The 16,490-nt window shown below is 44.1% G+C and overlaps 1 protein-coding gene across 1 annotated transcript in view; it reads left to right on the top strand.

Moving 5' to 3' along the window:
* Positions 1 to 16,490, top strand: part of PCF11 (PCF11 cleavage and polyadenylation factor subunit) — a 587,359-nt gene that overhangs the window by 545,255 nt on the left and 25,614 nt on the right. The window lies entirely within an intron of this gene.

Raw genomic sequence — 16,490 nt, forward strand, 5'->3', positions numbered from 1 at the left:
ACAGTGAACTGTCTGAGGATAGGCTTCATAGTCAGCAGGCACTAGGGCAAAAAATAAATAAATCACTTCTTGAGCTGCATCTTTCAGTGTGAATTTCTCAACTTTCTTGTCTGAAACACACAAGTTGGCTAGGTCCAGACTTGATTGCAATCCTTTGTATTGCCCCTGCTGTATCCATTGGATCCAGGTTTTTTGATAGTATGTTCACATCATACATACATACATGTAGTGCTAGATGTCAGCCTGCAGCCCTACTTATAGTATCCATCGGGTGTCCACTAAAAGGTTGCCAACAATACCTCTCCCCAGTTCCCTTTCCCTTTGGCAAGGCAAGATTGCTTCAGGTCACTCGTTTCCCTGCCCACTCTGAACTGAATATTTTAGCTGAACACGGCTGGCTAGTATTGCATGCAGAAATGTACCTCAAGGCTGGTCAAACAGGACAATGCACTTGAGCTTCTTCATGTTCAAATCACCACAGGCAAAATCCAATACCAGTTCCTTGCAAAGTACAGGTCCCCCTCTATTACCCAGTTAAACCCATACCATATATTTTAACTTATTGGAAACGCTCACCATCCAACCTAGTATTCGTGGGCGACTTTAATTACCCTGCCATTAACTAGGAATCCTAAACAGCACAAAACACACAGGCACAGAGATTCCTAGATTTTGTAAACACACTCCCTGGCTCAGAATGTCGGTGCACAAACCAGAGGTGCAACCATACTGGATCTGGTCCCCACTAATATAGGAGAGTGCTGTACAGCCTCTAGTGTAATGTCTTCCCTGGCAAGGTCAGACCACAAAATTATCTCCTTTGAAGTAAAAATAAAACCTAGACCACTAGCTAACCTTGGAATATTCAGGAACTACTCTAAGGCTAACTTCCTGCAATTAAGTGATAATCTGGCAAAATTTCAAGTTCCCATAAACACTGAGAACACTGCTGCCTGTGCATAAATGTTCACAGAAAACGTATACAAACATGTTAGTAGCTGCATAGAGGCAGCTGTACCCACCAGGAAGAGGTACAGAACTTGCTCAAAAAACAAGCAACCCTGGTGGATACACAAAATCAGTAGGTTGTATTACAGAAAGAAGAAAATCATAGCAAAATTGAGGTACAGCACCCAACAGGATAAAAGCATTATCATCAAACTAAACCACTCAGGACAGATGGTCTACTAACGCCAAATTTTAAGGTAAATTTGGCCTCCCAGGCCAAGAACAACCACAAAGCATTCATTGTGTGCAGAGCTCATTGTAAATGGAGCCACCTATACTGAGCTAGAAGATGTAGCAAACTTACTGGCCGAAAAATTCAGCTCCAGCTTTATCCCTCTCTTCCCCTTAGCCCTCCCTCAAGAAATATCATCAAATACAGCTCCCCAACAGGTCCTTAATGCTCTAAGGCCAAGAACACTGCATCAGTGGGCCCAGACAGTAACCCAGGATGCCTTCTAAATAGCATGAAACATGACCTATCATGCCCTCTGGAATTGATGACTGTAGCCTCCAAAACAGGCTTTGTGCCTCATGAATGGAGAACAGCAACAGTCATCCCTCTGCACAGAGGTGGGCGATCTACATACCCTGGAAAATAAAGACCCACAAGTCTCACTGGTTCCCTATACAAAGCCATGGAAGGAATTCTCATGGAAGTGATCAGTAATGATATAGTAAAGCTCAAGATACTGACCCAACCCAATTTGTTTTTGTGGAGGGCAGGTCATGCCTACTCAACCTAGTGGATTTCTTGGCGAAGGTCACCAAAACAATGGATGAGGGCAGAGTGGTTCACACTGCCTACCTTGACCTGGCCAAGGCATTTCACATACCTGACTCTAGCATTGTTGACAAACTCGAGGTTGGGCTCAAACCATTATGGCACCCGGTGGGTAGCCAGCTGGCTCAGACAGGACCCAGGAAGTTAGAATTGGGGAGTCCACCTCTAATCCTGGGACCACACCTTTTTGCATTTACTTCCCTGAAGTCCAGGTCAATGCCAGTGGCTGACTAAATTTTCAGATTGCAAATTGGGAGCTGTCATCAAATCCCACACTGACACAGATATTCTCCAGGAAGGGTTGACACAGGTGAATAACTGGTGTCAGAGCCATGGACTAAAACTAAATGCCAAGTAAGGATAATATCCTTTGAGAAGTCATCCACCCATTGTAACTACCATATTGACAGTACATCCCTTAGAGTTGACCCAGTGGTCAGGGTCTTAGGGACACACACATTAATCTAGGCTTTGACCATCATGTGTCTACATGAGTGAGGAAATCATTCTGTGTTGCACAACCTATGAACAAAGGTATGCCGTTTAGGTACACGGAAGTCACTGTTCCACTGTATTCGGAATTCATCAGACCTATCAGAGTGCAGTGCCCCCTTTGGTATGTACCTAACTAGGCATAGCCAACAAATGAATGTCCACAGAGGTTCCTCATTAAAAGAATACAGGGTGTAAGAAGCGTGTCCTATGCAGACCGCCTCAAGGCTCTATCCCTGTATTCTGTCAACTACAGGCTGTTGAGGGGAGATTGTCAGACCTCACTCTGGACCTCCTGCATATCTGCAGAACAAACAGCACCGGAATTACCTGTTCTAAGGACGTCTCTACGAGACTACCCCCTCTTTGGGACAGGCTCTCCATCCATGTGAAGCAGAGTTCCTCCGTAACCCAATTAAGTGTAACTTGGACAATTTTATGAGGAACAGGAAATTCATCCCTGGTTTGGCACCTATATCTCTAATGGACACAGGCAGCCTGTAAATAGTTAATCTCTCAGGCCCCTGCTTGTAAATGTTTCACCTCCCAAGCCCCTGTTTACACTTATCAAGGGTATCATAACTTGTCAGAGATTTGAGATGCATGGCTAGGCTTAAAAAGGCACTTGTGGGGTCATTAGCCTAGTAAACACCTATGAACCTATAAGCAACTGAACTTCTCAAATTGGGGGCTGGATTCTCAGCCTTAAAATTTTAATGAGAGGTTTGCCATTCCATACCAAAATTTGCTTTAGGTGCCAGAACCACCTAAAGGGTATTACTTTGTATTTATAGAGGCTTTTAAAGTAAATACCAGTGAAATCCGATTCTGATTCGTAGCTAATAACTTTAGTGAAGTTGTCAGTGTGTACCAGGTTCTTAAAACAGGGTGAGCCAGGAGCAGATATTGTATTTCAGACAAGTCTTCATCACAACTGCTACTTACATCAAATCGTAACATTTCATTAAATAATAAACAGTCTCACTGCATATGATTAAAACCAACCAATGGAACAGTACAACCAGTTAGTCTAATGCATCAAATGTGTGTGATGTATTAATTAAACTAATTGGTTATACTGTTCCATTGGTTGGTTTTAATCGTATGCAGTGAGACTGTTTAATTAAATGATTTGATGCAAATATTGTACACAGATTGAGACCTCTCCATAGTCTTCAAGTTCACATATTCTAAGAAGTCATTGTCAAAGGTCACCTTATTTAAACAAGACAAGCATAACTTTTGAAAACTGTGGGTGTAAACTAAGTGTCATACCTACACACCCTTAAATGTATTTAATTTTAACCCAGTAGATGGACCTGACATGAGCAGAACTATTTGGTAGTGACACTGGTTTCACACACAAACGTTTAAGTATTGCATATACATGTGTACATTTCAGCGATTGTATTTAATGTATGGTTGGGGTACGTGTTGCAAGTATTATCATACAGATTATAAAACATTTCATACAAAAATGATTCCTGAAAATAGGGGGGAAAAAGCATTTTCAGTGTCATGTATTTCCGAGTATAGGTATGTCAACATAAAAATATAGCCATCCTTTATCTTTAACATATGTGCATGTAAATTAGTTTATTTTGTTTATCATTTTAATAGCTTTTTCTGGTACTCCCCAAGTTGCATCTTTCCATGTCTGGGAACAATTTCTCTAAAGACCTTTTCCCTGAGGGCTTATTGTTTACTATTTATGTTTACTACTGCATCATGGCGTCTGGTGAGTTAAATGCTGCAATGCACTTTACCAAAGTGTATCCTTATTTATTTGGCCTATTTGTTTTATTTTTTTTTAATGAAAACCTTCATAAACTTTTATTTTTGTATGGTCTTCCTTTCTTTTCCTTGATATGTGTCTTTGATCCCTCACAGCTAAAACAAACTAGCCCTCAGTTTTGGAACAACACTTTTTAGATTGTTGTATAGACGCCCCACACCTCGGAGCAGGCCAAGGGTTTTTACTTTTTTGGAATCCCATTCTAGACAGGTTTCAATTAAAAGTTCCTTTTGATTAAAAAATATTTAAGAGTAGTCTGGCTGCAGGCCTTGCTTCCCTTTTCCCTATGGAGTTTTTTTTTTTCCCAAGAAGGTGGTGACACAGGTGCTAGAATAAGTGTTTTTTTACTGCCTGGTTGCTTTATTCAAGTGCCACAAATATCTACATTTTTATTTTCATTTCCATATTTGGACTATAGGTGTTGCATTTGTTTGGAGTGTGGAGGTTCTGTCATGGCTTGCTTCCCTTTCAGCTTGAGGATGTTGTCTTAGTAACCCTAGACACCGGAGTGCTTAACTACACATTCATATATTGAGGAGTTTACACTGGGGAGAAATCATCGCTATTTTGCCTTTGTTGTTTATCTCCTCTCTGAGCCCAGGGTTTTACTCAAATGTTGAGTTCTAGAATTTGCCCATTTCAGGGCAAGGGGGGAGATAATCATCTATGCCTGCCTAATAATTGCTTGATTCAGGCCCTCGCTTGCAGGAAGAGTTCAAGATCCTTAGCTTGAGCATTAATCTTCCTAACGAACTGTAGGGGTTTTGTTCCACATGAAAAATGTTCAGCCTTACACCAGCTCCAGTAAGTCCTTCTTGAGTACAGTTGGACATGTAGAGGATGCCACATAAGACAAACTCTTCATCACTTCACTCATTGACCAGAGGAGCTGTCTTTGTCCGGGGGTTTCTTGAAAGCAGTAATTTACGTCAGCATTGATTTCAGAAGCTCCCTTGCAAAACTGTGCATGGGAAAAATCCATTTGTGCCTCAAACATTTGGGAGCAATACTCTCAGCATTTGGAATCTGTCCCTTTTTCCTCATTCCTAGAAAGGATATCCTGTGGTAGAGCAGTTCAAAGCCTTTACCACAGTTCCTGGACATGCTTGAGCCTGAGTTCTGCCACATTACTAGCACACATGTACAAGGAACCTAAATATGCAGTACAGCAAGGTCAGCTGCAGGCATACAAATGTCAGATATGATGGCTATAATTTGTCCCATGCATAGTTTTCAGATCAGTACTTTATAGAGGTATCCCTGTATAGATGATCGCAGACACCACCATTGTAATCTGGCACAATCTGGCAAGGTGGCGCACACTCTTCAAGCAGTCATTTTATCCAGCAAGCAGAAAAGACCAGCAGGCCACCTGAGCAAGTCCTTGGGTAATATGTGCAGTTAGAAAAAAAGACTATCATTAAGTAAGGAAATTTTGCTGCAAGTTGTCTTTTGCTGCAAGTTGTCATGCAAGGAGCTTGACCAATAAGTGCATTCTGTACCCCCTGAAACCAAGGCCTTCTGTACCCCCCACCACCACACACACACGAACATACCACTCCTCCAAAATACTTCTGAACGAATGGAAAAGACAGGACTTGTTTTAAAAGCACCTCTCTGACCAAGGTAGCAATGTTTTTTGCAGCTGGTGCTGATTAGTTTGGAAGGTTCTGTTCTGCTGTACCTTCTTGATTCAACTTGGATAGGGCCCTTGATTCACTCAAGCCTCAACCTTTACCACATGAGGTAATTTTAAGCTTGGATCCTCTGAGTTTTTCTTCCTTAAGGTGGCCCACATTTTGCAGAAGGCTAAAGTCCAGTGCTGAAAGTTTGTAATTTGATGCATCAGTAGGCCAGTGGAGCCAACAACTGACTGTATCACCGTACTGTTTGTAAAGTGCTGAAGCTGTTAGAACATGGTTTTGGTATATGTATCCTTTAAGATCTACTTGTCTGCTGTCTCTACACTGTAAAGCTACAAAGAATGACCAGGCAATCTCTATTAAGCAAGGATGTAGTTTTACTTGGTGTTTTGGAAGAAAGTCCTAAGTTGGGGCTGGCTTGCAAATATGTGTATTGCATTCTGTGAAAGTGATTGTAGGAAGAGCTTAGTAGTAGTATTTTTATTTAATCTGAGACCTGCCAGTTAAAGCTTCCCTGGAAGTGTTTGATTTTTCCCTCCTCCTCCTCCTCCTCTGTTTTTAAGCCAGTTCCACTTGAGTTGTCTGCCCCTTACCCTACGTAAGTTTGACTTAAGCTCCGCACAGTCTTGGCTGATCTGCTCATACTTGTTAGCAGTATAAGATTTTAATGAGCAGTCCTTCCCCAGTAATTTGGTAAAACATTTAACTTTTTTTTTTATTATAATTTACTGTGCTGGCTATTGGGATTTCTGCCTGCAGAAGCACAACACCATTCTGACTTCCAGAGATGCCTACCCATCTATTCCAGGCAGTCCCACCCATGCTAACATCAGGACATTGATGGTATAAAGGGGTGTCAGCTGGCACTATCTACAGATCTGTCTTGCTACAGTTTGATGAGCATGTAAAGTCATAGGTGGTTGCATCATCAGTCTCTTGGATCAGCCTGCATCCAGAATTCTTAGGAGGACTAGTACTTATTTTTGAGTATTACTGTAGCGTTTTCTTTTCTCTCCCAGTGGTATTGTAGATGGGCACCAATGTGAATACCTGTCTTGGGTGCAGGAAGGAAGTACCGCATAGATTACTGTAATTTGTCTGTTGTACTTGTATGCTTGTGTATGGAGCGTGACGCACCCAGTTGTCTCCATTGTGCTTTATTTAACCAAAGGCCCATTAAGAGTAGGAGGTAATATTTCCAGGAATTGTCAGTGAAGAGGATGAGTATCTCCTTCTGGTCTGCCATGGAGTCCACAGGCTCTTCTTCCATCTTACCTGTGGAAGAAAATGAAGTCTTCAGAAAAGTACCCAAAGGAAGATAAGGGAGGCAAGACACTCCCTTGGAGTCTGGCAGCCCACATTAGGCTTAAGGAAACTGTCATTAAGGTACTTTTCCAATTCTGTTATCTGACATCTGTTTCCACTGAGGCTGCTGACATATCCTTCAGGAGGCATTCATGTCTTCAGTGTCTGGCACATCGCAAACTGAAGCCTCCATGCTGTCAGACGATCCTGGGTTCATCTTGCAAGTCCCAGGATATGTTTGCCACAACACAAGGAAGGGTGTTATCCTCAGTGTTTGTACATAAGGAGGTCAAGGAAGACCAGCTGTAGGTGTAGGCCATATGATTTTATGGCAAGCCTGCCAAGGCTGACTGCACTCCAAAATGCAGGCCCAATACACTTAAACCAAAGCAGTTGATGTGCTTCGTGTTTCACTGTTGCAGTCATCACATTTGGGTTATCCCTACCAGGGTAGCCCTCGGCCGGCTCGAATACCAGAGACTTGGTAATTCTGCATCGGTTGCTGTCGCTTCAGGACTGACATCAGGTAGTCAGTAGTATAAAGTAAGGCTGCCAATGCTATTACATCAGTCTTTCTTGCCATGGAGCCCGAAGCAAAAGCAGTTCGCACGAGTGCCGGCTGGACGCTACCTGAGTTTTCGTCTACCGAATTGAAGTCTTCTAAAGCTAAGTACCCTGTTGGGGATCTTTTTTTCTTGCACTAACCAATGTCAGAAAGTTAATAATTGTCTCGCATGTGGAAAGCAAATACCACACTGAGATTTCCATTCTTACTGCGTCACTTGTTTAGGCCCAGACCATGACATCCCCCCCTTGTCACTTCTGTGCTTTGTTCGCCAGAACTATCCGTCGTCAGGCTTTATTGTAGCCGTATATTTTCACTTACAGTCCTCTAACTCTGATATGGCTTTGGTAAGCCATCTGACAGCAGATGATCTGAAAAAAACGTAAAGATAGACAGACCGCACATTTCTAAACCTACCGACTACGCTTCCGTTAAGCTAGTTGCCAGTTCTCTGGTCCCCAGTGAGGTGCTTTTGCAGTCCCTGATGTCCGCTTCTGTGGATTCACAGGCCACTACCGAGACCCTTTCGGAGTATGGTATGCCGCAAAACTCTTCGACAAAGGATCCTGCAGTCATCTCTACCTTGAATGGGTTTGAATCTGCTGCGCATGCACCGGCTTCCGAGGAAGTCCTTCGCACTACAGATTCTCGACGCAAACTGACGTCTTTCGCAACTGCCGTTCTTTCAAAAACGACTGAGTTTCTAAGGCCAGGGTACGGACCACACCCAAGAAACTGACCCACTCTCAGGCACTTGCTTCCTTGCCTCAGTTTCAAATGCTTAAAATGGTAGAAGACCTTATGCTGATCTGGGGAAGCCAAGCTACGCCCCTCCACAAGGAAGATATCTGTCCCCTGTAGTTGTCTGAACAAGAGTCAGATGAATCTGATTTATCTGAATATGAAGACATGTAACCCCTCTCTAATTATGAGGATTCCAATGCAGAGGATTCCATTCCTTCACCTTCTTCCCCCCAAGGATTTTTCCTTTGGGGAAACCTGCATACCTTAAGGGAGCATTTCCAATGGGATCGCCAGGACTACCCTTAGTCTAAAAGAGACTCGGGGAGTTCATAGATCTTCCACAGCACAGACCCTTGGCCATTCCCCTAGTCCTGGATGTTGTGGAGGATGTTTTCCTAGAATCCAGCTTGACTCCTGACACCCTCCCATCTGCACCCAGAAAATCAGACGGGTACTATAGAGTCCTTGACACTCACAAATTTCTCTCTAAGAATCATACTGCTGACCCTGAGGTAATTCCTCAAGGGCCTAAAGGGATTAAAGCAACCTCTGCTAAGAATCCCACCCCCTCAGATAGGGATTCCTGAGAACTGGACAGATGGGGTAAAAAAAGTGTACACCTCAGCTACTCTTGCTATCAGGGCAGTAAATTGTCTTCCTTTCTTGCTTGGGCAGAATCTCAAGAATTACAAGAGTTAATGCATTCTGCAAATCAAGTAACTAAACTCACCTTGCACTGTGTTTTTGACACCCTAGAAGCTTCTTGCAGGGCAGCAGTCACTAGATCTGTCATTAGAAGGCATGCATGACTTAAGGAACAGCCCCTGCTAGACAATGTCAAATCTAAATTGTTGGATGCCCCCTTGAACAAATAACTTGTTTGGCACAAAGGCAGAAGAGGTCCTAAAAAAGATGGAAGAAAAAGCAAAATCTATGCAAACAGTTAAGGATGACTTGCAGGTCCAGCCACCTAGGTTCAGCAGGCATTGTCCCACCAAACACTGGTCCTTTCCTGCTTCCAGTAAACCAGTCCAACCTAGACCCTGGGGAAGCAGACCCCCCCCCCCCCCCCCCCAGACAGCAGCCACAGGGAATGCAGATCTAAGCAGTGGACTACCTCCACTTCAAAACCAGGTAGTTCTAAGCCACCCCCTATGGCAACAACTCACAATGACTCTCTTCCCCCACCCTCTCCCTGTGGCCCACCTTTACTTACCCCTAGGAGGAAAACTTTCCTTTCACGCAAGCACCTGGGCCACTATTACCAACGACCACTGGGATGATGATGATCTTGTTTCACTGTTGCAGTCATTACAGTTGGGTTATCCTGCTGGCAAGCAGCCCTCAGTTGGCCTGAATTCCAAAGTCTTGGTCCGGCGTTGGTTGCTGTCGCCTCTTCCCTGACGTCAGTGCGATAGGGGCTTATAAGATGCAGCCGACACCATTTTCTTCAGTCTTTCTTGCCGCACGGTGCCCGAAGCAGAAGCAGTTCGCAAGTGCCGGTCGTCCGACTCCTGAGATTTTCGTATTTGAATTTCAGATCCGAAGTCTTCATTAAAAGCTAAGTACCCCGTTGGGGAAACTTTTTTCTTGCTCCAGTCCGATGTCAGAAAAAGTTAATTGTATTTCTTGTGGGAAGCAAATACCTCATAAGGACTTTCATTCTTTCTGTATTCCTTGCCTAGGCCCTGACCACGACGTTGCTAGTTGCCGGTTTTGTGCTAGATTTAACCAACGCACTATTAAGCGTTGGTATGATTTTGCATTTCACTACTTTGGCAGAAAATTTAATTATACGATGCCGTCGGATAGCCTTCCGACTACCGGAATTCACAAGAAACTCAAAAGGACAGGCTACCGAGGTCCAAAACCGACAACGAGGCTTCTAAGCCAGTCGCCGGTTCTCACTGAGGTGCCTTCGCAGACCCTGACGCCTGCTACTTTAGAGCCGCAGGCCGCTACTGACTCCCACGTGGAGTCGACTAGGCCACTGGAAACTCAAGGTATTGGACCCTTGGATACTATTCCCTCAGATGGGTCCGGAGCCGCTGAGCAGGCATAGGCTTCTGAGGGTGTTTTCAGACCTACTCAAAAGCAACTTCAGCTTCAAAGACAAAGACTAAAGCACCTTTAAAGACAAAGAAACAAGTACAACAGCCTCATGGACAGCCCTCCATGCCCAAAAACACAGATGCTCAAAATGGCCGAAGACTTAACTACTTTGATCAGGGATTCCCCTCCTTCTCCTGATAAAAGGCCTAGGCAAGAGACAGACTATGAATCTTCAGATCAGGTTTCCATTTCATCTGATTCTTCTGATCAGGAATACTCTCTTCCTCCCTATGAGGATTCTGATGCTAAAGAATCTATCCCTTCAGCCTCTCCTCCTGAGGACTACTCTTTTGGGGAAACCTTGCATACCATGAGGGAGCATTTCCACTGGGAGATCAAAGATTTTTCAGAAACTAAGAAAAGGCTCGCACAGGCCCCTAGCTATTCCACCTGTGTTAGATGTTTTTTCAGATTCTAGTCTGACCCCTGACTCCTTACCTCCGGCTCCTTTTAAGCCGGACAGATACTACAGGGTTCCTGACTCTCATAAATTCCTTTTCAAAAACCCTGCTGCTGACCCAGAAACTCTCTCTCATGGTCCAAAAGGGATCAAGGCTTCCACTGCAAAAACCCCTACCCCGTCTGACAGGGATTCTAGGGCACTGGACAGATGGGGAAAAAAAGTTTACACTTCTACCTTGGCTGTAAAGGCCTTAAATTGCCAGTTTCATATGCTCAAATATCAGCAATATATCATGTCACTGCTTAAACAGAAAATGTTGATAAATTCTGAATGTGCAGAAAACAAAGAAATGCAGGATTTATTGCATGCAGCTGAACAAGTTGGAAAGCATACTTTGCAATGTGGTTTTGATTCTCTGGAGGCCTCCTGCAGGGCTGCTGTTATGGGTTCTGTCATTAGGAGGCATGCTTGGTTAAAGGAACAAAATTTGCCTGATGTCAAAGCAAAATTATTAGATGCTCTATTACAGCATGATACTTTGTTTGGTGTTAAGGCAGAAGAGGTGTTAAAGAAGATGGACGACAAAGCTAAATCTATACAAACTGTCAAGGATTTCTTACAGGTGCAGCCTCCAAGATTTAGCAGACACTGGCCTACAAAGAATTGTCTTTTCCAGTGTCAGGCCACAAAGGGGCAGATCCAGGCACCCTACATGCAGATCCCAGCCCCAAGGCTCATACAGGTCTAAACAATGGGATGCTTCTACCTCCAAAAGTGGAGAAGACAAATCACAGCCGTACAGGAAACAGTCCCAATGACTTTCCCCTTCCTACGCCAAGCACTTATCTTCTGGCAGCACCTTTAGGGGGAAAACTAGCACCTTTTTCTCAAAATTGGCACATTATAACCCAGGACAAATGGGTCCTAGACATAGTGTCACAAGGCTACAAGTTTCACTACCATACTCTGCTAAGGGCAAACGGTTGGCCAAACCTGCCAAAAAATCAATGGGCAGAGGCACAAAAACAAGTCTCATCCCTCATGGACATGGGGGCCATTTAACAAGTACTGGAGCAAGAACAGGGACAAGGCTTTTATTCAAGACTGTTCTTGGTACCAATAAAGGACAACACCTGGAGACCAATACTGGACCTATCTATTCTAAACACATACCTGGATATACCAAAATTCAAAATGTTGACTCTACAGCAGCGTCTGCCCATGCTGGACAAAAAAGCTTGGCTGGTGATTTTAGACCTAAAAGATGCATGTCCCAATCAGACAAACATGCAGAAGATACCTCCGATTCAAAGCTGACTCGATGCATTACCAATTCTCTGCACTGCCCTTTGGCTTATCTACTGCGCCCAGGGTCTTTACAAAGTGCCTGGCACCAGTAATTGCATTCTGCAGACAAAGAGAAATACAAATATATCCTTACTTGGACGACTGCCTAATTCAAGCAGAGAACAAGGACATTCTTCTACTGCATCTGGCGTTTGTAAAGAGATTTTTAACATGCCTAGGGGTACACAGCCAACGAAAAGAAATCAAAACTAGTACCCTCTCAAGAGATTATATTCCTGGGTTCAAGCTTAAATACAACTGCCCAGGTGGCTTATCTCACGCCATACAAACAAAGGCAGCTGACTGATTATTTCAAAATGTTGGCAACAAAGGCCCAGTTATCTGCAAGAAAAATTCTGCAGGCTTTGGGCTTCATGGCATCCTGCATTCTTCTAATTCCATATGCAAGACTGCATATGAGGAAACTTCAATGGTACCTAAAAAGTGTTTGGACTCAGCATTGCCACAGCCTGGAAACAAGGATTACTCTCATTCCCTGCCTGCAATAGGAATTTCGATGGTGGGCAAGGGCTTGTCACCAGAACAAGGGACAGACATTCACTTTACCCCCAGCCAGGCAGACATTAACAACGGATGCATCAGATTATGCCTGGGGAGCCCACATGGCAGGAAGATGTATTCAAGGCACGTGGTCCGCAAACCAAATGCATCTACACTTCAAAAAGAGATACTAGCTGTTCAGAATGCCCTGTCAGCCTTTAAGGACCTATTTCATCCAGGACAACTACTGATAGACAGACAACACCACAGTCATGTGGTATATAAACAAGCAGGGAGGCACTCATTCTTACCCCCTTTGCAGACTAGCCATGTCTTTGTGGGACACAGCATTGACTTACCAAGTACATCTGCAGTCAGAATTCCTGCCAGGAAAGATGAATACTCTGGTAGACAAACTAAGCAGAAACCTCATGGATCCCCACGAGTGGAAATTGGATCCACAAGTCTTCAGCATGATAACAAGGAAATGGGGATGTCTGGATATAGATCTATTTGCCTCTCCTCACAACTACCAACTAAAACGATTCTGCACAAGGACTTATCACAGATGAGCATGGAAAGTGGACGCCCTATCTTTCAGCTGGAAAAACTTAGCAGTATATGCCTCTCCTCCCCAAGGTACTCCTAAAGGTCAGACAGGAGAAGCCAAAGGTTATACTGATTGCCCCAGACTGGCCCCACCAGTACTGGTATCCAATCCTAAGGAACTTGTCTCAATGCCCGGCTTGGACCTTACCTCAAATACCTCATCTACTGTCCCAACAAAACAATCCAATTCTGCACAGCCAGCTCAAGACCTTAAATCTGGCAGCATGGCAGATAATGTAGTCATGCAAAATGCAACATGCAAAATGCAACTCTCCCTAAAGCTGCAATGGATGTAATTTTGGAGGCCAGATGGCCTAGCACTAGAAAATCTTATGCTGGAAAATGGAAGAGATTCTGTGCTTGGAACCAGGCACAAGAAATTGACACAGCTGTACCAAATATTCCTCAGATTTTACTGAGGTGCTGGACAAAGGCCTCTCTTTTTCATCAATTAAAATTCCTGCTTCTGCCAATTCGGCTCATTACAATACAGAGCCACCAATATTTTCTCATCCTTTAAGGCAGTACCTCAGAGGGGCCAAAAACCTAAGGCGTCCAAGGAGATCACCAATACTTGCATGGGACCTCAACTATGTCTTGGAAAAACTCACCCTGCCTCCTTTTGAGCCAGCCGCTACAGCTGATATAAAGTTTTTATCTGGAACCTTTCATCATTTTTTATCCAGACAGGGTTTCCCTGAGGACAAACCCAACATTTATGCCTAAGGTAGTGTCCATTGTGGCCCTTAACCAAACTATTCATCTGCCAACCTTTTATCCAAACCAACAGAACAAGGGGGAGAGAATTCTGCATTCTTTGGACATACACAGACAGCTTCGATTCTACTTGGACAGAACCAAAGTTTTCAGAAAGAGCAATTGCTAGTGGCATATGCTGCAGTATCACAAGGAAAGGCTATCTCAAAGCAGACTATTTCAAAGTGGATAGGCTACTGCATTCGTTTCTGCTATTCACAACATGGCAAGCCAGTGCCTAAGGGCATTAGGCCACATTCAACCAGAGCAGCAGCCACCTCAGCAGCCTTCCTCAGAGGAGTACCAACCGAAGACATTTTAGAGGCTGCTACCTGGAGTTCAATGCACACCTTTACAAAGCACTATTATCCACCACTCTACTCTAAATCCAGGGCAGGCTTTGCCACTGCAGTTCTGCAGGGCCTCATAGCCGCTCCTAATGCTATTTAGCTCCAGCCTCCCAACCATAGCTTTGGGATTCAACCCAGTTGTAATGACTGCAACAGTGAAACACTAAGAACATAGTACAGTTGTGTACACTTGCCATAAATGTAAATGTTTGAGTGTATTCACTGTTGTAGTCCAGGTTACCCACCCATCACCCCCCTTATTTTTGCTGAAACCTATCTGTACTTCTCTAAACTATACAACCTATGTGGTGTATTTGCTTGTAGATGAAGGTAAAATATATTTTGGTGCATGTATGTTTTATTAACATATTTTTAGCCTAACCTTTTGGGGGCACCTGACATCTGGGGCAAGAAAAACTGAAGAAAATGGCGTCTGCTGCATCTTGTATGCCCCTGGCGCACTGACGTCAGGGAAGAGGCGACAGCAACCGACGCCGGACCAAGACTTTGAAATTCAGGCCGACTGAGGGCTGCCTGCCAGCAGGATAACCCAGTTGTAATGATTGCAACAGTGGATACACTCTGGCATCTACGTTTATGGTAAGTGTACACAGCTGTACTTTCTTCATGTTTAACTGTTAGTCATCACATTTGGGTTATCTGCCTGGAGGTAGCTCTCAGCCGGCCTGAGAACCAGAGTCTTCTGATTTCTGTGTTGGATGCTGTCGCTTCTTCCTTGACATCAGGACATCAGGGGTATAAAACATGCAGCCGACGCAATTACATCAGTCTTTCTTGTCATGCGGTGCCCGAAGCAGTAGTAGTTTGCAAGTACCGGTCGGCCGACTCCTGAAATTTTTGTTTTCGAGTTTCAGACCCAAAGTCTTCAAAAAAGCCAAGTACCCTATTGGGGATCCTTTATCTTGCTCTAACCAATGTCAGTAAAAGTTAATCATCGTCTTACCTGTGGAAAGCAAATACCTCATAGAGATTTTCACTCCTACAGCATCCCTTGTTTAGGCCCAGACCACGACGTCCCTCGTCGGTTTTGTGTCTTGTTCAACACCCAAACTATTCGTCGTTGGGCTATTTTTGCAGCTAATTATTTTCGTACTTGTTCTGTGTACTCCGAAATGGCTTAGTCAAGCCATCTGACTACCGATATTCTGAAAAAACGTAAGGATAAAGACAGACCACATAAGTCCAAAACTGCTGACAACTCTTCCGTTAAGCTAGTCGCCAGTCCGCCGGTACTCAGGTGGTTTCACAGCCCCTGATACCCGCTACTTCTGATTCGCAGGCCTCTACTGAGACCCATTCGGAGTCCAGTATGCTGTGAGATGCTGCGGATGTCTCTTCCTTGGATGGGTCCGGAGCTGCTGTGCAGGCACCGGCTTCTGAGGGTGTATTCAGGCCTACAAACATTCATATTAAACCCACGCCATTGTTTTCATCCAGGGCAAAAACTCGCACCACACCTAGAAAACTGATGACCAAACCGCAGACTCGGGCCCATATGCCTAAAAAATAAATGCTTAGAATGGCTGAAGACCTTATTACCTTAATTAGGGGAAGCCAGCCTTCCCCCTCTGAGACCTAGAACTGATTTTCTTTCTGATTCTTCTGATCAGGAATCTAATATTTCTGCTCCTTCTGATTACCAGGATTTGCCGTTATCTACTTATGAGGATTCTGATGCAGCGGATTCTATTCCCTCTGCTTCCCCTATAGAAGATTTTTCTTTCGGTGAAATCTTGCACACTCTAAGGGAGCGTTTCCACTGGGAAAGCCAGGATTACTCTGACTCCAAAAAGAGACTTAGGGAATTCTTACTACTACCTCAACACAAGTCTTTAGCTATCCCTCCTGTTCTAGACATTGTAGATGATGCTTTTGTGGAATCTAGCCTTAACCCCAGACACTACCTCCAGCTCCCAGAAAACCTGACGGGTACTACAGAGTATCTGACTCTCTCAAGTTCCTCTTCGAGAATCCTCCTGCGAATCCATAGACCATTTCCCAAGTACCAAAAGGCATTAAGGCTACTGTTGCCAAAAATCCTACCCCTTCTGATAGAGA

This window comes from Protopterus annectens, chromosome 5.part0 (genome assembly GCF_019279795.1).
Source record: "Protopterus annectens isolate FY-2018-M chromosome 5.part0, PAN1.0, whole genome shotgun sequence".
Lineage (NCBI taxonomy): Eukaryota > Metazoa > Chordata > Ceratodontiformes > Protopteridae > Protopterus > Protopterus annectens.